Source organism: Halictus rubicundus, chromosome 8, assembly GCF_050948215.1.
Source record: "Halictus rubicundus isolate RS-2024b chromosome 8, iyHalRubi1_principal, whole genome shotgun sequence".
Taxonomy (NCBI): domain Eukaryota; kingdom Metazoa; phylum Arthropoda; class Insecta; order Hymenoptera; family Halictidae; genus Halictus; species Halictus rubicundus.
Genome location: NC_135156.1, coordinates 12,826,090 through 12,850,995, shown reverse-complemented (window position 1 = coordinate 12,850,995; position 24,906 = coordinate 12,826,090). Strand labels below are relative to the sequence as shown.

Genomic DNA, 24,906 nt, shown 5'->3' with positions numbered 1-24,906 from the left:
GTTGCTGGAAATGCGGCAGCATTTCTGCATTAACACACACACACACACGTGCCAGCACGGCTGACTTTCCAAGCTGCTGCGAGCAGAGGCGACGCCGGGATTCTTTCACTGGCCCGTCGTCGCCAAGGAATCCCTACCGTATGTTTCTAACGGCTTAGCTAAATGTCAAAGAGAACCTTGATTCTACGAGAAACACGTCTGCACTGTCACTCCGGTTCAATCAAGCCGGATCACCGTGCAATTCACGACCGAGCTGTGGATCTTCATAAAAAGCTCAATTTTTCGAAAGCCGTCGCTTCGTACAGCTAGAAAATTAATTATTATTCGTTTGCGTGCCGCACAAATCTGTAAAATCCTCAAGGCAGTAAAGCTGAACAATTTATTCGATGCGTAAAAATATTATGACTCGCAACTGGATTTAATCTTCGACGATCGTTTCCTTTCACGACCGTTTTAATTGTTTTTGAAAGCGTTCTTCAGGATATCACCAGTGCTTTGGTTATTTTAAGCTTGACGGTACGGGAGATTAAATAATACTAGAAAAGTATAGCTGTGTGGGAAATGTAAAAGGGAAAATCGGAGGTCGTGCTATTTTTATGGTTATACTACTAGCACCGCGAAGCTGTGCCGTTCCGTTTCCACAGCGACCCTCCCGTTGTGTAGCGGCGGTATTTTACGAGTTAATCGTGTTTATAGAAGGGGCCCTGTTGTTATTAGACTTCTTGACTCGAGTGTGTTCCCTTCGACGCTCGCAATTCCCCTTGAACCGCGCGCGTTCTATTCCGCTGATACTTTTCATTGCCTCGGCGTGGCAGGGGGGCGGCTCGCCGGTTAATTCAAACGATCACGGCTCCCAATCCGCTGTGGATTTAACGCGGACGCCGGGGCCGGAAATGAGGGCTGTCGGCGAATCGATCGAGGCTTGTTTGCCGAACGCTCGCGCGAGCCTCAGAGTCTGCCACATCCGCTCTCTAAATATGTTGGGTAATATTGGATATGCCGTTGCATCCATATGATTTGCCGACCCTGCCGCGAGACCGCTTGCACCTCGTTAACAAACTGATCGATTTTGATGGCAAAGATGCTTACGGCCATCCACTTCCATAATATCCCGGCGCTTTCATCGCTGTGACAACCTTACGCTGCCTGGATATCTTGTCAAATATTGTGAGTACAGCAATCACCAGACCGCAGATATTTCCGCAAAGAAAATTCGTATTTTCGGCTGTCTGATCGTTGGTGGGTATACTCTACTTTGTATGATCACTGGTAGATCTATTTTACTATGTCTGATCATTGGTAGGTGTATTATCTCTTGTCTGCCCATTAAAGTGGCCCTTAGCTACAGGAGTCAAATTTAGGGGTGTTAAATTCAGAATATGATGCAGCATCTGGCAAGGGAGAGCACATCGAACCTCGACACCCCGATTTTGATGAAATTTATGTGAGAGGTGGTTCTTGGAAAAATATTTGAGAAGTATTTTTTTATCGGTCGTCATTCGTGTTGAAAGGGTGAAAACATCCCCTGAAGAAGTTTTTTCAACAACTTGGTGGGCCCAGAAAAATAAGGACCAGCCTACTACCCACGTACAGACCCCTCCATGTCTGACAACAAACAGCTATAATCTACTGATTCGTGACTATTTCCAGTTTCGACGTACTTGTCCAGAAACATTCGAGATTAGATTCACCGGTTATGTTACATCCACGTCTGGCCAGCGACTGTCTGCATCTCCTAACACGTTCGCGGGCCGTCTCCACGAAATCCTTTGACTTCATCCCGTTCTAATGCACTCCTTTTGCCTGGCAGTATACAAATCTGCTTTGTTAGCGTTGCGTGTATCTTTAAAGGCACAGCGTGTTGCCGGTGACGTTCGTCAAAGGTGCGGACCACTTTGTTCCGTTTCCGTCTCGGTTGTTGCGTCTCTGAGCCCGCTGTGTATGCAGGTGTGCGGGCGAGAGAAACGTTCGCTCCCCCGCGTCCAAGAATAATGCCGAGTCCGGCAGAACCCGACTGGCATTCTTTACAGTGGCGCTGAGAGAAATCCCCTTTTCGACCGCCATTCACTGTCGCCGCGCGCACGGTGCCGTCGACACGTGCCATCGCGGAGACACATTTCTCCTCTTTCGAGGGAACAGCGAAAGGCCACGGGACACCGTAAATTCGACCTGCAGGGAATTCGTCGCCGTATATCAAGGTAATCTCCATGCAGGTGCTCGTGCCGACGCGTCGGGAAGGACGAGCGAATAAACGGGCAACAAACCGTGGACAGAAAATTGTCTGGCTGAATCGACGAGATCCGCGGAACTAGTTCTACTCCTTCCATACGATCAAATTCCCGTCCGAAATAACCTGCTGGATAGAGGAGGGCCGGGATCGATTCGACGGATGCAAGGGTTCAGGGAAAAATGAGTGGACTCGTGACGGGAATTGAAAAGCAGCCGCGATGAATGGCCAGGAAACTGGCAGCGCCAAAGGGAAAGCGTTGCTCGTAATTACGAGGCACGCTCGAAACCGGAAGGGGACACGGGGCCAATTTCAGCGCGCCTCAGCCTTTTCATTCTGCGATGCGATAATGCCGCTTCCACTTCGCTTGCTCCGATATTCTTCGGAAATGTTCGAAACGTCCGATACCGGGCTATCGTAATCTACTGAACTGATCGTTTACATTCCTCTCGTCCGCCGGTCTGACATTATTTCGAGCTTGATTCCCCTTTCCACACGTTGTCCGATCATACGCTGTCTAAATCCACTGAATCGCTCGTGCACCGTTCCTGTAAGCTACCTTCACTGTAGTAGATTTTTATGATATCAGGTTATTCTACGTTGTCTCACTATGCACGGTTTTGTTCTACTTTTCTTGATACTGAAGTAACCCATTCCACTTTGCCTGATCCCAGAAAGGCCTTCATATTTTGCAAACTCTAGTACATTGCTCCATTTTCTCCGTGCTAAACAACCACCGGTTCACCCATCTGGTTTGACTGTAGGTAGTCCCATTCTACTTTATCTGACCATATACCAACGTAGCCAACCTTTCCTGGTTACAGACAGAGTTATTCTACTTTGTCCTGGCAATGGTAGACCTACTCAACTTTGGATGATGTGATCAGCTGATGTTTAGCTTATTCAATAGTGTGCGATTTATAAAAGGCTTAATAAACTTCGTCTGATCAAAACCCAGGCTTACTCTACTTTGTCTGGTCATAAAGCCAGTTTCATTTGTTTGCTCAAGGGCTGGACTACACCACTTGCCTGGTCAAAGACTGACTTATTCCACATGCTTGGCTGGAGCTGCAGGGTTGTTCCAGTTGTGTAGCTAAAGCTTGACTTGTTCCACTTGTCCGGCTCAGGTCTGACATGCTCAACTTGTCTGCCCCGTATGAGTCCCATTCTACTTCGTTGGGTTACATCTCTGTTTTCGTTTTCATCTTCGCACCGGATGGAATTATGCGTCACTCATTCTGTCCACTAGTACAGTAATTAATTTCTTTTTCCACCGGTCTGAGCATGTACAGTGTAACTTCACTTGTGATCAAGAACAAGCACTGGCTACGCTGTATCCACGCTCCGACTAGATAATTTCTGGTCGAGTTCAAGGTGAGAAAATATAATCAAAACGGTGTTTAGAATAAATCTCGAGGTTTTTCAAGCGCAACGCAGATCCATTTAACCTAACGTTCGATCGAACGTTTATCCTTCGTCGAGGGAAACGAACGAGGGAAACTGTGTACGCCGTGGCGCGCCCCTCGTAATGGCCGGGCAGCTCGTAACACGTGAAAGCCGTTTTCCTATCTCAGTTTCCCAGGTCGACCCCCAAGAAAGCTTCAAGGGCGTGCCAGCAGGAAAGTCAGGGACAAATTGACGAGAAGCTGACGGCTAGGCACGTAGAGACGAAGGACAGAGAAATCCCTCAGGGAGCGTAGAGTTTTCTGTACAGAGTGCGCCACGAGTAAATCTCTTGAAATTTTGATACGGTGGAAATGAATTTGAGAAAAAGCACCGGAGATGGTTTCCGTCGTTGCACGCGGAAGTACCCTGCCGGAGAGGCGAGCAAAAAGATGCGATTCCTCGCAGAGCCTGACCTCGAGAAACGCAAAACCCGACGAAAACGATTCCGTTTAAAGATTCAGATCCCATCAAAAATTAAATTATTTCCGTATCCACAGAAACGAGCGTTCCACGATAATGATATGAAAACAGGAAAAGGTTGAAAGATAAGGATAGAATACATACTAGAAACACGAAATAAGATTCCCAAAGTTCGAAATACTAGAAGTAACAACGTATTTAACGTCGAAGTACCTCACGGCGTGTTACGTAGCACGTTGGACTTCCACCAGACTGACCAAGGTTCGATTCCCCCCATCACCTCAAACGATTTTCTCTCTCTGAAACTCTATCGCAACTCTTCCTAACGCTTCTAAACACCGGAAAACAACAATGGAAAACCTCTTGAGAAACATCCAACGGAATAAAAAAATATATTCTGACCACGTAGCAAGAATGGAAAAATCATTTGGACCACCAGAACCCCAACGCGTTTCGCATAGAATGTAGAGGAGGACCAGTGCACAGTGTGTGGTTGTGTTTGCATTCATGGTTTTCTGAATCTTTGAAATCACGCAAGACGATGCAGAGAAGAAAACAACACAACCGTCGGCGCATGTGCACGTGTACATACATCACTATAAAATTCAAGGAAACTGACGAGTTTCCCGATAGGCCGGGGACCGAAACCACGGCCGAACCATTTTCCGCGACGTGATGGGTGTTCGTGATTTTCAGAGCATGGAAGTGGTAAGGGGGGGAGGGGGGATGTCCTCTGAATATCACTGGAAAAACGAGTGGAATGCGCTTTTCCCATGTTGCGTGCTCTCATGGGCCCCAGCGTGTACTCCAACGGGAAAACACATACACACACAAACTCTCGCTCTTTCCCCGCTCACTTTGAGGTCCGTCATATTTCTCCGGGGCTTTTCTGCCGCGTTTATGCTGACGGTAAAGCTAACGGCCATCAGAGAAATCATTTGATCGTTCCGGGTCACTCGTAAAGTTTCTACGCGGCGTTTTTCGAGGCCTCCTCGCTCGCCCAGGCTTTGCTTAACGCCCGTCCAGGCACGGTGTCACCGGGACTATAACTTCGCCCACGACTGTTTAGAAGAACTATATTGCCAATATACTGTTGGGTCTCGAAAATGATCGCTCTCAGGCGAAAGCGGCCTTTACGGCGTGATGTTATTAAGATCATCGGAGATATTGCTCTTGGATTTCGTTACGCGTAAATCGCAGCTGGGGTCTTAAACTGTGATAATCGTCGGGAAGTTCCGCTCGTTGGCGTGTTAACGGGATACCCTAGGGACTATCCTCGCATACCATGCCTGCCCTAATAGAACGTTATCGAACATGCTATAATAGTGTTTCCGAATTTCCCGACAGTGTCGCGCGAAGTCTATCAAAATTCCCCATGGACGTTCATACGATTTCCTGCAAACATGTTTCTTAAACTGGAAACGGAAAACAAAAGAAACATGGTAAACATGCATTGTCCAGGTGCTCGGTTACTCGCACAAGGGTTTAATTTATGTTTTAGGAGATCTGAAGACATTTTATTCATTTAGGTTTTGTGTTTTTGGTATAGTTTCAGAACACAGGGGGTCGAAAAATGAAAAAATGGCAGATAGTACAATAGTTGACCCAGTATTCGACTGGTGAGAAGACCTCCGCAGAAGTGTTGCGCGCGTACGAGGGTGAAAAGTCGTCATACCGGGAACCCAAGCGGAAATCTCGATATGCAGATTAGAAGGGTCGACTATAGAGGGCGAGAGCTCTGTCCAATCGGAGTTCAGACTCGGTTTCCAGCATCCATCCACTGCTGTGGAATATTCAATTGGTCTCCTGGTCGAACCCGAACCTGCCCTCTTCAACCCTCTGTTCAACCCTCTCTTCCCACTGGACTAAAAGCCACTCTTTCTTTCGCGGTTCTTCGCGCTTCGTTTCGAATGCCGAGGGTTCTCTCTCTCTCTCTCTCTCTCTCTCTATTCTATCTCTCCTTCTCTTTCCCGATTCGCGAAGTCTTGCGAAAACACGAAATCAACTGGGTTCTGGATGGAATCCATTGGAGAGGAGAGCTGTTCCGGTGTCCATGCTAATTTATGGATATTGCGTGGTGGTTCGTTAATAACCACTGTCCGTTGGGTCTGCTGGGTAGCTTCGCGAGAACACAGGAAATAGAGAAGTTGAATAAGTTCGAGTCTAGAGTTTCTACAATTTTATGCTTTGATAACTTGACTATGTTTGTGTGTCTACGATCTACGAGAATAATTTACTAATGGAATTGATTCAGCTGAGCGGAAATAAAATGTACAATTCTGTTGGTAGAAGGCGTTCCATTTATAACACTTTAGTTGCCGGACGTCCATTAACGTCAGAACCACCAGAGCTGTTAAAATGACATTTCAGTTTTCTGGTTTCGGGACTATTGTTGTCTGGAATGTTCAACCCTTCACTTTTTAGCAGAAATATAAAGTACCACTTTCATTAAAATAATGCTACGAGAAAAATGTACCTTCTTCATCTAGCTTAGCTTCCATTTGATTAATTAATTCGATACCATTTATTTGATTAATGTAACCTAATTTGTGCTGGTAGAGATACTATGATACAAAGAAAACGGGAGGTGTATTTGGTACATTTGCATAATTGTGCAATGATTTTCCCGAAGTTTCTGGAAAACAGTGGTAAAAATGAAGAATAATGTACCTTGAGAGTGTAAAGGTTGAAGTAGAAAATATTTATGAATTTTATGTATGTCCATAGAATTTGATCTATTCCATTTTTGGACAAAACAAACTTTCGCCACATACTAACATTTATAAACCATTCCAGAGAGGAAGTACCTGATAATCTACATCGAACAAACATTCCCAGGACTTCGTAAGAGTACTATACTTCTCAGTCCTTGGCACAAAGGATCAAAATAAAAGATTGCTCGGAGGATCGCACGCCGCGGGCATAGAAATGTAGAACTCCGTAGAACTTTCGAGTCACGAGTCCTTTCTTCGGGTTATTCGGCTCAGGATATGCAAACGACGAAAGTCGACGGGTTTTCGAAGGGCCGTCGTCGGAATTAAAACCAGGGTTGCCCTAAGGGCGGCCGGTTTTTCGACCGTGGGCCCGCGGTTGAGATTCATAATGCGGACCGCAAGGGAACTTGGCGTTTCTGCTCGCGAATTTTTCTCATCCCGTGCCTCTTGATTTCCATACATTCCGCATTCAGGTGCAAGCTTTCTCATTTCGCATTCCCTCTCGCCTTTCACTTGCAACTTCAGCCAATTCATCTTCCGCCATTACCATTCCCGACCGCCGCCAATTCCTCTTGTTGTTAACGGCGTGGCATTAACGCTAATTTTCGCGCACGCTGCCGCCATCCGAGCTTCCGTTGTTCCCCGTCTGCCGGTTCTTCGGATCCACTTTTACACAGTCGACGCCGCGGCTGGATCCAATTTGCATACCCAGCCTGTGATTCGCGAATGATTTACACGCGTTCCACATCATTGCGCGGATTCCACGCTCCCCGAGAACTCGATCCGGCTTCGATAGATCGTCGGGAGTACTCCCTTTTGAATATCCGACTTCACGGTCGGCCACGTGATCGTCATTCGAACAAACTTCCGAATTACACCCTGAGGAAATTTTCCAAGATCGAGATACGGGACTTAATGCGTCTTCTACATTTTCTTACTGCTTCATATTTCCAATGTATTTTACATTCGTTTATTCCACGACATAGCCATGTGCAACCATTCTTTATTGTTGGTTTCCCAATTCGTTCCCAAAAATGTGTTATCATTCAAGTTTAATTTTTTCTCGACCTTTGTACAATCTTTAATAGAAGAATCAAATTTTAATTTCGTTCGTATCTTTGTAAATTTCTATCTTCAGAAAAATCCGCAGGGCAGGTATTACCACATTTCCCTACTAAACAGCCAAGGTACATTAGCCAGAGAACTTTCAATTTGTTTATGTAACAGAATAATTAAATGGCACACACAGTTGGTTTCGAAAATGGGTTCGCCAGTAACAGCGCGGAAAAATTGCGGATCCCAGCGCGTCTCATCGTGCGAACAGCGAACTCAGCAGGTCCCGTTGCTCGCTCGGCTAATAAAACGGCCGATCGAGCGATTCAGGAACGATAGTGTGCAGGACTGCGAGAAAGAGAGTACAAGAGAGAGGGAGATAGAGATAGACATAGTGAGCGAAAACGAAGGAGGATTTCGCGCGCGTCGCGCTGTAGGCGATATTACCCGCTTAATGACCGCGCGGATTACTGGCCGTATTTCGAAACGACTTCTCGTTGCCTTTGTTGTCACCCAGACGCCCCTTTCGCTAGAGAGCTGTGCGACCGAACGGGCGATCGTTAATGTCAGCGGGGCTGGAGATAGTTCTGCTGATCATTATCCACCAGCTAATTACTAGTGATCATTTATTGTCGCCCAGACGTGTGGGAAAGGGTCAAGATAATTTTAGAAACCAGAGGAATGGTTCAGTTTCAAGATTATGCTCGTTGATAAGTTTGAAAGTTGACAATGTGTCACGTGAAACAAACAACGTAGCGCTACTTAATTGAGCATATAATGTTCTATTTTGCTATTTGTCTGACCACACAGATCTTATTTCACTGCTTATCTAATCATAGCGTGATCTATTCTACCACTGTTTGCTCATACACTGCCCTAATCTACCACTGTCTGTTCACACTGGCCCATTTTACTACTGTTAGTCCATAAACTGAATAATCATCCTATTGTCTGTCCATATATTCTCCTGCTCTACTCCGATCTGGTCACACACTGCCCTAATCTACTACTGTTTGTTTACCTCAATCTAGCAGTTTCTGTCTACACATAATCCTATTCTACTACTATTGATCCATACACTGACAAATTCCCCTACTGTCTGCCCACATACCGTCCTATTCTACTACAGGCTTGCCACATACTGTACCATAGTCCTGTGCCTGACAACGCACTGCTTGTTTCTACTACTTCTCTCATCACAAAACGTTCTATTCTACTACTGTCTACCCAGAAGTTGACCTACTCTCCTCAGTCTGACAGAGGGATATTTCTTTCTTCTGATTGTTTCACCACAGAATGATGTATCAATTTCTGATTACGTACTGTCTTATTTTACTTCGAGTAGTAACAGGCTGGAATGTTATATACTTTCGACAACCGGCCGAAGCATTCTGCTTTCTCTGACCTCATACCGTTGTACACTATTTTGTCCGCCTGCAGACTGTCCTATTCTACTGCGACAAAGCCTACTTGTGACTTATACTTTGTTTGACCATAGGCAGACCTACTCTACTGAAAAATCAAAATCTCCCACAGGCAAAGAAACACGAACACACAAAACAAATTAGAATACTTTGAGCATACTGTTATGGTCTTTTCAGTCTCTCAAAATTACGAAAAGAAGGAATACATTTGAATTCTTGCTTCCTGCAATTGACGATAGTCAGCCACCTCGTATAGTTGATTAACCGGAAGAACTAAGAAAAGATTCGTCCTTGCATGTAATCAATGGCCTCCGTGATACCGCAGAAATTGGCGTTTTGCCGGTGTAAAATGGGGACGATGACTTACAGGACGGCGTTCCAGACTTCAAGGCAGGATGCGGCTCGTAAACGGAAGGACGTTAGTTGCCGAATTAATAGTCGACCGCGAGATACCGGAACCGTAGTAAAACTTCGTCCTTCGTCCGCTCAGCTGCGCCCTCCTTTGTTAAGCTCCGACAGACAATAGTTTGTCAAGGTACTTGTTTCCTAACAACGACGCGCGAGTCGAGTGATCCCGTTTCCACAGTGCCAGCCGACCATTTTATTGTGCACCCGCACAACACACGCGATCGGCACGTCCACCAGTCCGACAGTTTCATCCGGTCTAATAAAGTTGCTCGTTCATTTTGCGCTACTTCAAAATTCCTGATCCTCCCGGCCCTTGTACATAAAAATCCGCAACAAAGTTTAACGAGATTTTTATTTCCCCGAGGATATAATCGGTACGAGGAATTTTTATCGCTTCCAATTTCAGTAAGTTAATCCATAAAAATTCACGTCCGCGCAAAAATCTGCTGACTGGTGTTACAATAAACGAACTTGCGTCGGATACAAGGTATGCCAGAAATACTACTCGAAACAGAAATATTCCCCAGGCAAATGTGCACCGGAAAATCCTTTATCGTTTTGCGAGTTAATTTTACCTGGAAAATAAATTATCGTCAGCTTGCCAAATAATAACGGATTCTGTGTTTTGTGCTTTCGGGACACACTGTACAAGGGAACCAAGAGCCCGGATCCCAGCAAGGGGTGGCAAACATAATGATTTCACTCGATTGACGCTTCCAAATGAATAGATCAAGATTGCTACCTAGTCCGTCCCCGATTGTTTGCCCACCAGATGAGCCAAGAGAATGACCCTGCGCACTGATACCGATATCCCAGAGTCCTCTGGAAATATTTGCCGAGGCCCAGCAAATAGGTGAGGCAGCTCCAAGATAAATAAGGCAGTCAGGCTGCCCGATAAATGGGGTTCGTCCGGTTCCGTCTGGTGAATGGAAGACGGTCGAAGGGCTGAAGGGTCTTGACACAATACTCCTCCGCGATCCCGCATCTTTGCAAGTCAGATTCAATGACGGGGGCTCTAAGATGCACCATAGCACTCCACTCTCTTGGTTTCCATGCTGATTAGACCGGGGAACTTTCTTCCAAGTTTTAAAAAATTCGAGAATTTCTATTCTTAACTCGGTTCTGCTGCACTACAGTTTTTGTTGAATATCCCGCGTCTAATTGACGCTCAGTATTATTTCTTTCTGTACAGTAGACTACTGTAAGTTGTAAGCGTGTGCCTCGACCGTCTCAAACATGAGACCATCTCAAATGGTGTACAACTCATTAAAACAGCTTTCGAAAGGGGTAAATTTTTCGTGAAAGTTACTGAATATATCTGTAAAATTAAAAGAGCCCTTCGTCGTAGAACGTGCCGCTCGACTCGTTCAAAAAACGATATTTGCACACACGGATAAAATGTCGCGAATGTTGTCGGAGGTGGGTAAATCGCATTGTCCCCGTTCTAACGACGTCCGACATCACTTTCCAGGCCCTAATGGCTTTAAAACAGCCGGTGCGGCGTAACGAGCGCGATTAGACAATTATCGGCCGGCGTAATGCACGCGCAGACCCGATTCGATTCTTCATTAACGGTTTAAACCGATCCGCGACCGGATCATTCATCCGCGCACGTTAAGCCGAAAACCGGACTTCCGGCGTGACGCATTAATATGCTAATTAGCGGGCCGTTAAGAGTCGAAGTACTCGCGGTCGCTACCTATTCGTCCAATTAATATCCGCGAATTCGGTAAGGAGGCGGGGACGGTGTTCGACGTTAATGGAAAATTTAATTAGCGGCCCGTTTGTTTCGCCTGCTCGTTTAAATAATTCATGGCCGGCCGAGTTTCGCCGAGGAGAGAAAAGCGTCTCCACAGATATTAATGGATTAATCGTTCATTCGGCGCGGTTTCTTTCCTCTGTCCTTCATTCTTTCCTTGCTTCTTACTCTTCTCTTGTTTCCGAGTGTTTTTACGCCGCGAGTGGCGCGACTCTCTCGAGCACAATGCGCCGTGCTCGAGAGATGCACAGTGGTAAGTGGCATCAAGAAGCCCTCCGTTTGAATATTTTTCGTTTTCACCGCTTCTACTTGAATATTTAGCGGTAATCTTTCTTTCTTTTGAAGGTTCAGTAATCTTTCAGCATTGTTGGCCTCGGCTGTGTCCGTCCCTCATTTCCTCGGCTTAATTGGATTTTTGATGTTACGTTGACACAGTGCTACAATACTTTACACAATGAAAAGGTTTACGAAGGTCTTTATGATGGTGATATACAAGGGCGGGGTAGGTTTAAGCGTCAATTTAAATCGGCAAAGAAATTTCTACCCCGTTTGGCTTGAATTTTTGTAATTCTTCAGGGAGGCTGGAGAATCAAAAGTTCTCAAAAGTTCTCAAACTCTTCATACAAAAAAGGAAGAAAGAAGAAAGGAGAAGTGTTAAACAAAATGCCTAAGTTTCAATTCGCCCAATTAGAAACGCTCCGAGACCGAGACCTTGCCCTCCAAAGGGTCCAGGACCATTTAATCACGGAGCAAAGCCGCGCAGCCCGGTATCAGAACGACATTTCGTGTTTACCGAGGGGGCGCAGATAAAGAGACGGTAATTTCAGTCTAGTTACGAGATCCGTATCGGCCGTAGGACCGTTCCCGAAACCCCTTATCATTCCAGGATTCTCTCGCAGGCGGCACCCTATCAGGAATCTCTCAAATGCCGAGTGGACCTTCGCGTGGGCGTAACGCGCGTCCTAGACGCTCATCAGGGTTCGATCTCTCGGAAGGAGAGTCGTAAAACGTACCCTCGCCCCTTCGAGGACCCTCTGATCCAACATTGGTCAATGGTCGATCCTTGAGGTCACTCGAATCGTCGAATCAAACTTTTCGCGTTAGAGCCCAGACGGAAGTTCGATTTGATCGTGCTGCGAGTTCGCATCGTGGTAAAACAAATCCGAAAACACTTTTAACACTGGCTGCGCGAGACGCGTTCTAATGTTTGTTCAACGGGACCACCGAGGGAACATCCCCTAAATGGTTGCGTTCCGATTGGCCCATCCGTTCCGGAATAATAGCTGGACGGACGTTAAAAAGATACATGTTGATCGAAATTCAGTGAAGTTCTATTCGATCGATGGTTCAGAAGCAGATAGTCTGCCGCAAAAAGCTTCGAGAGCTTCTCGATTGCTGTCATTGCGCTTTTAAGAGACTGTGACGGGTGCAGTGGCTCTCGAGTGTCAGAAAAAATCGAAAATTGTCGATAGAAGAGAGGCATAGATGAAAATATTAATAGGAGCAACGAAGTGCTCGTGGTTATTGCAGGAAGTTGCAAAAATTGAACTAAAGTAGGCAAGGAACCCTTCGAGCTTCAGGATCTTCTTGAACTGGAGTTACGAGGATTAAGATTCAATGAGATAGATCATTTATTTTACGTCGTATCTAGGTCCCTTCATTCCCTATCATCCTTGTGTGGTATTATGGAAATTTTATTTAAATAAGAAACATCACCCTCACAAAATCCCATAAAATTAAAGCAGTTTGGACAGTGTAGTCAAAACAGGGTTGAAAATTGTCAGAACGGTTGCTTCTTGAACTCTTTTAAATTTTAAAAATCCGAACGAAGCTCGGTTCAAGCCACTGTATTATGAACCAAATTAATTTTTAATTTATTTCAACCTAGCTTTAAGTCTACCTTCCTGTCCTCCCAAAAAATTATCTACACTGTGTCGGATTTAGAACTTTCCTGCCCTATCTGTTAGTTTGTCGATAATAGGAAGGGTTGAAGGTGAAGTATCAGGAAACAGATTCGCCTGTTGCAAGTTGCATCCGGGTCCGGTTTCATTTTGGTGTTGGTTCAATCAGGAAGTGTTGAATGGCCGCCGCACACCATTCAATGACGAAGCCGGGTCAAAGATCGATGCTCCTGTTCCCCGGCGATGGGGTATACCGCGAGACAGTCCGGCAGGTGATGGTTCTGGTTCCCATGGAAACCAGACTTGGCCCGGTTTTCTCCTAGGTCAGGGCCAGAGCCTCGTTCCTGCGCCCTTTCTCTCCCCTATCGTCGCCAGCCCTGTCTCGTTGCATAACAGGTCTGTGTTTACCTTCTCCCGATTCTTTTTGTCCATCCCTCTGACATCCCTTAGGGTACTCCGTCCTTCCCTACCGACCCTATAATAACAGCAATTTATTTGACGATGGTCCTTTGATACAAAAGAGGAGACACTGAGGAGATACCGAGGACACGGTGACGCACAAAGGAGTGGAAAATAAAAGAAATGCATCGGATTGTTGCGTGGAGAAGATAGCGCACTTATGGGAAAGGATACAAAAGAATTTTTAATAACGTCGGCAAGGATAGAAACTGTTTGCAAGAAGAAAATTAATAATAATTTTAGAGAGAATTATAAAGAAACGAAGGAGAAAAGAAATTGTCCGAAAGGAAAAAATATAATTCTAAAGCGAAATGCAGCAGAGAATATAATGAAATGAAACGATATGGAAGATAAATTCCCCAAACATGAACATGGTACCTTTACTGGTTTGATCTCTTCTTGCTATTATGTATACCGAAAATGTATGCGTTGTATACAGTTTATCGTGTATATTGAAATGTAATATTATTAGGGTATCCAATGCGAGTATCATTTTCTGTTGAAAACGGGCCAATAAAACCGTCAAATGTAAATTATATGGCAATGCAATAATTTTAATCATTCCATTCGCCCCCTCCCCCCCCCCTCTCTCTCTTGTGATTTCAATCCATTAAAACTCTTAATTCAGAAAATGGATTTTTGTTTGACTCTGGGGCTTGTAAATCACTCTCTGTTTACACAAACGTCCGAGCGATTACTACAAATCATTGAAGCTGCTGACGTTACATTAAACCCAGGTGACAATGTTGAAATTTATCTGTACGCTGCAAATAATTTTGCAAAGAGAGTATCTTCCTTGTTAACATTTGTCGTTAAAGCATAACAAGTTATATCGAGTGCATGCACCGAGTAATAATATTCTAAAGATAGTCTGACGCGTAACATTGTCTCTCGTTACAAGAAACAGAGTCAACTGTGAGACATAATAATTGGTTCAGAGTGAGCCGCGGCCACTATTCCAAGGTTTACAGCATCGTAAAAATAGTAAGATCCGGAACTTTATTGCCGTTTTCATACGTGTGTATTTACGTTTGAAGGTTTATGAATTGCCACTCGAGCATTTGTTTTTCCTTCTAACGATAAACTTCTGACCCAGACTTATCCCAGACTCGAATTTTTTCCAAACTCTAAATTGTTCTTCAATATACCGTCTGTGTTCCTTGTCGAAAATGTCATGTTGTATGTGTATAATAGAGTGTATAATGTACACATTTTCAAATGCATCAAGAATTTGTATACCATGTAACAGAGTTAAAAATCAAACTTTTAGTACGGGCTTTAGTCAACACATCAACACACTGAAATAACAGTTAAATTAGATCTTCAACTCCACAGCTAAGTTATTATTATTTTACAAGCATACAATACAGTGTATAAGCTACATGTAAAAAATTTATTTGCAAATTTTTATACCGTGCAACGCAGTTCAAAATAAATTGTTTGGACCGGTTTTAAATCATTTCGAATGTTGAGGATTAAATCGAAGCAAATTTATTTTTATTTAGGAACCAGTAGGTTTGTGAGATATATTAAGAATATTGTGATGATGAATTGAGGATCGATAAGATCGTGTTAAGTTAAATTTAGCAGAATATTGAACGGTAGAGAGCCGAGAAGCGAGTGGAGACGCGGTCGGTACTAGAAACGCGTTTCTATTTCGGCAGTGTCGCGTGCCACGAATGCCACGATCCGATTCCGTCGCGTCGCTGACACGATCTTTCATGCGACATGGATCTAAGGATCATCGCCGCGTGAATATGAGGACCCGTAGAGGAATTTCGTAATTGGGTTTGAAGGATTGCGTGCCACCGAACACCCTTTCCCTCCACAAAGAGTCACTTTTATTTCGGAGACGCTAGAATCTCGAAAATTTTGCAATTCTGTTACATTCTATTACATGTTCTCACATTTCCACAAAATTATATTACAATTTTAACTTGCTTTGCGTAAGCATCAAATTTTTAATCCATCCTGAACAGTCGTAATCATTCCGTGAATGAAAATAAACAGTAACGTTAGAATTCCAAGACGTCTTGAAAATATTTTTATTGCAATCTCGTTCGAAGGCTTCAGTTTTAGCAAACATGAGAAACTCATCGAAAATCTTCATACAATATAATTAACGTTCCAACAAAACCACCCCCTAACAAGCAGTTCAAAAAATAACTCGACCAATCTTTTATCCGTTTCGACAAAAAATAATTCTTTCTCCTCGTCTAATATTGGAACTACCAATTAATAATTTTCCCCGAACCTCTCATTCATTATTCAAAATACGGCGATTTAAAATTCCAACGAACTGCCTGTACATTAAAAAAGATGACGACGCACAGGCTGGAATAAAATTGAATAAAACCGTTACCGTTTTACCATTTTTCTTATGAAAAGATCGGCATGTTGGTTATGGTATCTTATTGTTAGTTAGACGGAAAATAATTATCGCGAGCGGAAGGCAGTATCGTTCCATCGATAGCGGAGCGTTTCCGTGGCTCCGAAAATTTCGCCAAGCCCATAATGCACCGGGCCGGCGATGCAGTTCGTTGAACTGCATTCTTCTCTCTCTCTCTCTCTTCTTTTTCTCTCTTTCCCTGTCTCGGTCGCGAGCGTTATTTACCGTCGGAAAAAAGGAAGTATTACTTACGGTTACCCATTCGCCAACAATTGCGCCATAAACTAACTTTCTCGGACTTCTATTACTGTTACCGGTCCGGGCCATTCGGCTGCCCGCATTTTACAAACTTCCCGCGCCCTCCTTCTCTTATTTTCGGTTCTGCTTTTTTCCGAGTTTCTTTTTAACCCCCCTCTATTTTCACCGGGAGCCATCGAGACCCGAGAGCTGGCGAAGTTTACACGATATTTTAAGACGAAACCCCCGAAAACAATTCGATTCTTGCTCGCCGAACGCTGGCCAACCCGGATCGATCGATCGTAAACTTGACTTATCGAGTTACATCGAACCCCGCCGGGGCCAGACCGCTGACGATCAACTTTTGTCCGACGACACAAATTGTTCACGTGCCGTTGTACTTACAAATGTTTCGCGATTCCATAGCTTCTTGTCGACAAACAACCACGCGTATCATTACACGAATAGAATGCAGGTAACTGTTTATCGGGGCCCGAGGAAACAAATGAATTTCTCGTAAAGCGAAACAATGCTTCACAACCGCGAAACAAAAATAAAAAGTCAGCCCTATAATCAGAGAATAAAAATATAAAATTATAGCCACCTCGCAAAATTGAAAAATAAAAATTTATAGTCGCCTCAGTCACAGAATAAAAACAAACATTTGTAGCTACTTTATACCCGCGTACTAAAGAGTATGGAATATAATGGTGTGTCTGGTGTTTTTAATATTAAATAAAAAAATTTCTCACGGATTTTTGAACGGGATATCCGTCACGAATCGTACCGAATAAATCCTCGTGCTGATTTACCTGAGGTATTCGACTGAAACACGAAGAATAGGTGAAACCTGGAGGGGATGAAGACGGAAGAGACCGGGAACGAGATACTGGACCTGTGTTTACTCAGTCACGAGCACGGAACCGTTCGCTACGCTTCGACACCGGAAGAACGCGAGTGAAACCAGCAATCGCAACCACGAAATTGTCTCGCTCCGGAAAACCTCGGTTCTAATCACGCGCGCGATGTCTCTCCACTTGTGAATCGATTTTTTTTTAATGGTGCCAGTGACTCGACTTCGTCGTCGAAATCAAGTGTCCGACATCGATATTTTTCCTTCAGCTTCTTTGCTCCCCATCTTTTCAATATTTTTCATGCACACGCTATTTCTCACACTCGGTCCCAATTTTAACCGAACGCAATTTTCCGTCTTTCTTCTGTATACCTGCTATATATAGAGTGACTCGCGAGAAACGGAACACCTGAACGTCTCCACTTGGACCTAGAAGCACCAGTAATGCTTTGAGCTTAGCAGAAACAGCTTCGGGTAATTAATTCCCGGCGACTCTCGCCGCCAAAGCTATTTCCAAACCGGTTTCACGCGTTCGCAGCAAAACGTGAGTGTTCGGGACGCGGAGCACAAAATATTTGAATAATACTCGTTGTCCTTTCGCTTCCTATTCGCTTGAATTTTTAACAACGAAAATTAATTTCTTGGAAAATAAATTGGAACAGTCCCATCTTGTACAAAGATCCGCAGTTATTTTCCGGTTATTTTTGTTTTTAACAGAGCTCAATTTCAATATACCCCAGGTTATCTTGGTGATCAGTATCTCGTAATATTTATATTTCATTCAATATCTTTGCATTTTATTTCACTACAGAACTTTCTGAATATTTATGGACAAATTAATCGAGATCAAACGAAAACATTAGTCTACATTTCTCTCGATCCTTTCAGCACTCGTACCCATGTTTCATTAATATTGTATAATGCTTCGAATTTATTTAATATGTTTACTTTTCTTGTTTCGGTGGACTTCATTGCAATATTTTATTACGTGTAAACATTACTCGTTTATGAAGTGAAATATACTTGCGTATATTTTTTTCAATTTCCTCCATATTTTCACGCTCTTTATTAACGTTTCATAAAGTTTTCAATTTATGCAATATTTTTACTTGTCGAATTTTATTACTCTCCGCTTATAAATTTTTCGAGTTCTTATTCACAATATATTATCCGCTTATGTGAAAAATACATTTTCCTAGATTTCTATTAATCCTCATTTACACTTTTCATTGGCATTCCATAATATTTTCTTGTTTTATCGATACTTCATTATGCATACGCTTTTTTAAAAATACGTACACGTCACATGACAGTGGAACTCACTATAAAAAGGCTTGACCCTTCATGTTTATTACTTCTTGTACTAATAAATACTCGTTCCACAAACATTTTTATTTCATAATTTACCAACATTTCATTACACAAACACTTTACTAAATACTTTTACCATTCACGTGACAGAACAGTAAAAAATATAAAACTATTTATATTTAATGTTGTTTACGTAATAAATACTGGTATTTCAACCACTTTTATTCAGTCGAGTTTTGTTTACGTTGTTGAATTTTCTTATTTGTCTTTCTCTCCCAGCTCCGCGTTCCCAGGCTTCTGAATCGTCCCCTCTCGACGTTCTCCGGTTTCTCTTTCGCAATCCGCTCGAGAAGGTGCGCGGAAATAGTGGAACGTTGGAAACCGTGTTCGAATAACAACCAACCGTCGCGCCCGTGTTCTCATCGGCGGATCGCGATGTCCACGAAAGCACGGCCATCCTGGAAATAACGAAAGCTCCGGGGCGAAAAGCACGAGGTGCTAACGACGCGGGATTCTCTCGCCGACTCGTTGGCAACGGTGAGGCTCGTTCATGTCACAATTATGCGCCGGCACATGTTCCGTGAAAACTTCTCATTGAAACGAACACTCTGCGTGCAAACTTTAAACGTCGCCACCCTCGTACCCATTATTATCAATTTTCCTCGATGATAAAACGGACTTCAGAACTTACGACCACGTGCGAAAAAGCTCGTCACTCGTATTAATATTTCTCTTTCAAAGTTCTAGTTCATTATTAACTCTTTCTGTTCCAAAATTCTTCAAACGTATTGCCACTGTTCATTTAAAGTATAAGAACACTGCGAAAAAATATCGAATGTTAATTTTTCAGACGTCATTGTGAAGTGGAGACTTTTCTTTACGAGGTCACATTAAGATAAATATAAGAAAGCCGTGGAAAATTTTTTTAAAATTACCAAAATAAGGAATTCAGCAGCAAGCTGTTCATTTAACCCTCGGACCCCTGCGCGTTCTTCTAGGCCTATGCCGGAGCCATTTCTGACTCACGCCGATTCACTAAAGTTCTCTTTCGATATAAGATGATGGCTCGGGACCGGCTTTCGTCGTATTTCGGGTGAAGAAGAAGAAGAAGAGGGGATAGCGATTATCTTATTTCGAATGACTCCGGCATACGGAGGGTTAAAGTACAATAAAATTGCTTCCAGTTCGATTTCATTATTGAGACTTCATTCCAAAACTCTTCGAGTTCCATTAAGTGTTAGCATTCTTGTTCCAAAATTCCAGTGCTCCATCGAACGATAACACCTCCAATTCCAACTTCACCGAGTTCTACTCGACAATAACACACGGATTCCAAGATTTTCGAGTTTCCTCGAGTTCCATCACTTTTCGTCCAACTTCCTCGAGTTCTGCTGCGTTCAACGTCCTCGTTCCAGCTTCCTCGAGTTCCATTAAACGTTAACAAATCTCGTCGCAAGTTCCCGGGGACCGGCACCAGCGCCCGAACATGGTTCATCGTGTCGATAAAGCCTTCGGCACGGACTGTCCCGAGCTTTTCGAAGCGCGTCGAATAAATAGAGCGTTGCACCGAGGCCGGATCGGAACGCATTGAAATTCCTCGCGCTCGGTCGATCACGGAGTTCCAACCGGAGTAGAGGGGGAACTTCCGCCACGAGTTTCCGGGAGGCTGGTGCACAATCGAGTCACCGAATTCGACTCGTCCCTTCGTTTTCTCGCGCTTAAATCGCCCTTTTCGAAGGGCGAAGCCTCCGGGCAATCCGCGAACTGAATTTCCATCGAACGGCTGCCGCCGACGTTGGCCGCTCGCCGGAACTTTATCTGCAACTTTTCGAGTGGCTCTCGATGATTAGCGTTAAACACGAAGAAAGTTAGGGAAGCCTCGACTTCCCGGGCCTGGCAGTAAGCTTTTTAGGGGTAATCGAATTCGCCGCTTCTTCCGAGACTTTCGAATCATTTTAGGGGTAATTGTTGCCCCCTCGGTTGGACGGTTTCGACCTACGAGATTTAATCCGTGTTCCACCGTGCTCGAGTTACCGGCGAACTTAATTTCTTCCCTGGGCCACGAGAATTATCAATTCAGTATGACCTTACAATACAATTGTTTTGGGAATTAGGAATTAATTGAGGTCCAAATGATCTGCTCTCGCAGTGATAAAAATCAAGGGGGAATTTCGCGGAACGAAGTTGAACATTTCACGGATCATTTCCGTTGCTGATGCGCTATTTTGTTCGTGGACAATGTTGAAACGTTCCAGACGAACTTCTTTTTTCCCTTTACTCTGTTAAAGCACCCTGAGCATCGGAAACCCGTGCGAATTCCAACGTCACTTTACTCGAATGTATTTGCGATACTGAATCGATTATTGAGAGCAAAAAAGAGTGAGAGAGAGAGAGAGGGGGGTGGGAGTCAGAAGGGTGGATCGGGGTCGCGATTCAATTTCGACGGGAATTTTATATTCCACGAACGATCCTCGATAATCAATGAAATGCCCTGGGATTCGGAAATTAAAATGCTGTCTTTTCGAGTCATTTAGATCGATAGCGTGTCGGTGGAATCTCGTTTACGGACGAGGATCCGTTTTTATCACGGGAATCGTTTTTTTTTTGTTATGTAGTACGAACACGGCGAACGCGGAACAAGAATTTTTTATCACGCCGCGAGGGCTGATACGTGAAAAATGTTTTCACTACCAGCTGCCTAATTAATTATTTTGGCGGATTCTCGTGCGGACGCTTTAACTCTCTCCGAATTGAATGTTACATTCAATTTCGTTACGATAAATTTTTAATTCAATCAAACGTCTGCTTTTCAGTGAAAATTACGCACGTTGCGTTGCAGGTAGCTCTGTTCAGTGTGGTTTAGCGCCGTTTCACTGCAGAACAAAAAATCATTCTAACCGTACTTGTCTATTCTGAAATGATGTTTCATTCATATTAGAAGTCCTCTGTTTAACAAAAAATCACAGATTGCGATCGGTAATTTTAACACGTTTAATAAAGTCTAGTGATGTTTAACAGGCACATAAAATATAATTTAAAGCCAATCGGCCACTGGAAAATAATATTGCAAGCATATTGTGAATTTAATACTTAACGAAACTCTGGAATGGCACGGCATGGCATTGGTACGGTGCACCTCTGGATATAATTTTCCGAGAAAATTGGCTATTGAAAACCGCCATAAAAATCATTTTTAACGCGCTTTTCCCGTCCCAGCGTCTCGGCAGCTCGACAATTAGTCGATGACAGCTTCTCTCGCGATCCCCGGGACATTTTTCACGGCTTTTCATTCGCGGAATTTTTCACCGATGCCGAGAATGATGGCTAGGTAGCAAATCACCTTCCTCGAAGCTCGATTAATGGATCGTCGAAAGTGGGAGCGTGGCCGCAGCGTAATTGGCGAGTTTTAGCCCGAGAACGACCTAGGACTTGAGGTATTTATGCAAATCGTCGGCCGATCGTGTCGCGTTCTATCTTCGGCTGCCAGCAGGTGGTGTCCCGATAAAGGCTATTATGGCCGGTTTTCACGCCTGCGACGTATCGTTTCGCGAAGCATATTAAATCCAAGCTGGCCGACGCGATTTATGACCGTCTCCCTCTCTCTCTATTTCTCTCTCTCTCTTCTCTCTCGTAGCAAAACGATCCACAAAACTCGGGGAAAAAGCTCGCCTCGAAAAAGATGTCTGACGTTATCGATTCGACGTGCCGTTACCAGGCGAGAAAGTTCATTGTAAATCGGATCGCGATCGCCCCGGGGCTCCTTTCACCCGATTTCATTGAATTATGGCAATTAATTATTTATACGACTCCGGTAATGCTATCACGTTTATGCACACGCATTTATTCCTGATTACGCTGGCCAATACTAATTTTGATTCCGATAATCGTTAAACGATTCCCATAGATATTGGTGCATCGAATACGAATCCGAAAGTGGGTTTTCGTTATCTACCCCAGTTTATGGGAAATGGTGTAGCGACAAAACTGATGCAGCAAAGGGGTAAAAACTCTTCCATGGAAATATATGCACATTATTTAGAATTTCATATAATATTCATCTAAGAAATTAATTATACGAGTTATATGAACATGGTATCTGTACCTTAACGGAAAAGGTAAAAAATAGCGGTTTTTGATTTTTTTAATCATGTGCCCCCACATTGAAAAATCTGAAAAAATTATATGTTAACAACTATAACGACATGCTGAAACTGTAAAAATATAAAAACTTAGTATCTCATAACTTCTACAAGAAATCGGCATTTAAAAATGTATCCTATTTTTTAAAATTCGGTTCCGATGCATTCCGGTGCATTCCAATAGCTACAATATGCCTGATTTTTTCAGAATTTTCAATTTGAAGAGGATGAGAGAAATTACGGGAAAACCTGATTTTCTTTGTCATCCCATTACCACCCTCCATGTCGACGTACAGGGTTAAAAATTGGCACAAAATATGTTCTTTGGATAAGCTACCGAACAGGCTACGCACGCTTTGATTTTGTTTCGTTCTTTTCAGTAAGAAGAATGGCCGATAAGACTGCACGGCTCGAATAATTTTTTGCCCGGGGGTTTTTCGCAGTTGGAGGGATATTTACGGCGTGCAATGAATAATCCGCGATGTTTGTCTATCCGTTCCCCCTCCCCGCGCGCACTCCGCCCCGAAAAACCGAGCGTCCCGCTAAATATACGCGTTCGAATCTATCTCTGTCGACGCGGGGGCGGCGTGTGAACGGCTGCGGAAGATAGAGGCTATAGATAGAGGCACGTGTCCGGCGACAAGCGCGAATCGCTCCTCCATTGAGAAAGAACCGCGGAAAAATCTGGTGGACGCGATACCGACACGATCCGGCATTTTGTCCGGCGTGCTTAGCCGTGACATTCTTGGCAGCGGCCAGGCTATCAATATTTCCGTCGCTGCCGTCTGTTCTGGAACCGGGCCTGCGAGCGGATGGCAGCGCTGCTGTTTCACCTCAGGTGGAAAACCGAAAATTACTGAGAAATCGGTGCGTTTTGGTTTTATTCGCTGAATCCGAAAAAGCAGCTCATCATGATTTATCCGTTTAACCATTGCGCACTGTTCAGAACATTTTGATGGTTTTGATCATTAAATTGGATCTACGAAAAACGTAGCTGACGTTTTGCGCGAAGGTACAGCATACCAAAGACAGGTTATTCTGGCTTATAATTTAGTGATTCATTAATTTGGTGGCGCAACGAATCCCTCGGAACGGCACAGATGTTCCGAACTTTCGTTCCCAACGGGCTGATAGCTTGCGGCTCAGCCAGGATGAAAAAGGGAAGCAGGATTCGCGGAAGGGCCAGGATCCCGTGGCAAAGGACAACGGGGCGCAGCAGAGATTGCAATTTGCAAGTCGGAGTCCTCTAATCGGGGCAGACAATGGCAAAGGGGACCGGGCAAATTGAAAAACGGAAGTGGCCCGGGTTTCTTGGCCACCTTTTTAACCACCGGTCGGCTTATCCGGCTTTGGCGGCCCGCGCTGATGAGGACACAAGAAGAGAGAGAGAGAAAAAAAAAAGAGAGTGGCGAAAAGGAGAACGTAAACACGGCTCCTTCGCTTGTCGAGATAGCGACCTAATGGAATTTCCGGGGAACGTGGTCGACGACGGCGACGGGGTACCAACTTTTCCAGCCGAGTTTCGAAAACGGCGCACGTCCCGTGGAAACGGCCACCGACCATTCGGAATTTGACTTTGCCCGCGGGGCGCGGATATCGTGCGGTTTTTAGCGAGAAGACGCCCGTCGACACGGACCCGGCCGCCGACTCGTTGTAAACAATGGAACTCCGTCGAGAAAGTTTCGGGATTGCGAAAGGGAAACGGCGCGCGCCGCGATGGAGCGGAAAAACGAAGTTTCTGCGAGCCGAGGAAACTGCAGCTCTGCACGCCGCCATTTGCGAGATGGGATCGCGGTGACTACCGATTTGTTAGTCGACCACGGAAGTCGTTAAAATTGTTTCTCTACTCGCAAATCTCAAGAAGTTTCGGCTTCAGTCGCTGCGTTCCAGACACATTCTCAATCCTATCCTCTCGTTTGTCGAGCTTTTTGTCTTTCGCTAGCCTCTTTCTCGTTTTGCTTTTAACCGCTCTCATTCCGAAGCATTTTCTCTGTCTCCTTAAGCCCTTGTGTCTAAACAATTTTTTACACAACAAAAATAGATGCAGAACTTTTGCATTTAGAGAAATATGAATTTTCATTTTGAAGGGTGTGTGAGGATCACGAAATTTTTTGTTGTGCTTAAATAGATTTTTCATTTTGAAATAACACTCCAAGAATTTTAATC

General features: G+C 44.1%; 1 protein-coding gene and 1 long non-coding RNA gene across 5 annotated transcripts in view; one reads left to right on the top strand and one right to left on the bottom strand.

Annotated features, from left to right (window-relative positions):
* LOC143356633 (inactive dipeptidyl peptidase 10) overlaps nt 1–24,906 on the top strand; it is a 135,846-nt gene that overhangs the window by 36,562 nt on the left and 74,378 nt on the right. Inside the window, exons 1-2 of one of the 4 annotated variants that reach the window (XM_076792492.1) lie at nt 17,481–17,834; nt 18,881–19,138. The exons of 2 other annotated variants lie outside the window; for them this stretch is intronic. The gene's annotated coding sequence lies outside the window, so the exon portion shown is untranslated. Of the gene's footprint in view, nt 1–17,480; nt 17,835–18,576; nt 19,139–24,906 lie in introns of those variants that run through there. One more of the 4 variants, XM_076792491.1, reaches the window with a different exon arrangement.
* LOC143356634 (uncharacterized) overlaps nt 13,810–24,906 on the bottom strand; it is a 57,434-nt gene continuing 46,337 nt past the window's right edge. The window contains exon 3 of the long non-coding RNA XR_013082703.1: nt 13,810–13,827. This is a non-coding gene — a long non-coding RNA (uncharacterized LOC143356634). The remainder of the gene's footprint in view (nt 13,828–24,906) is intronic.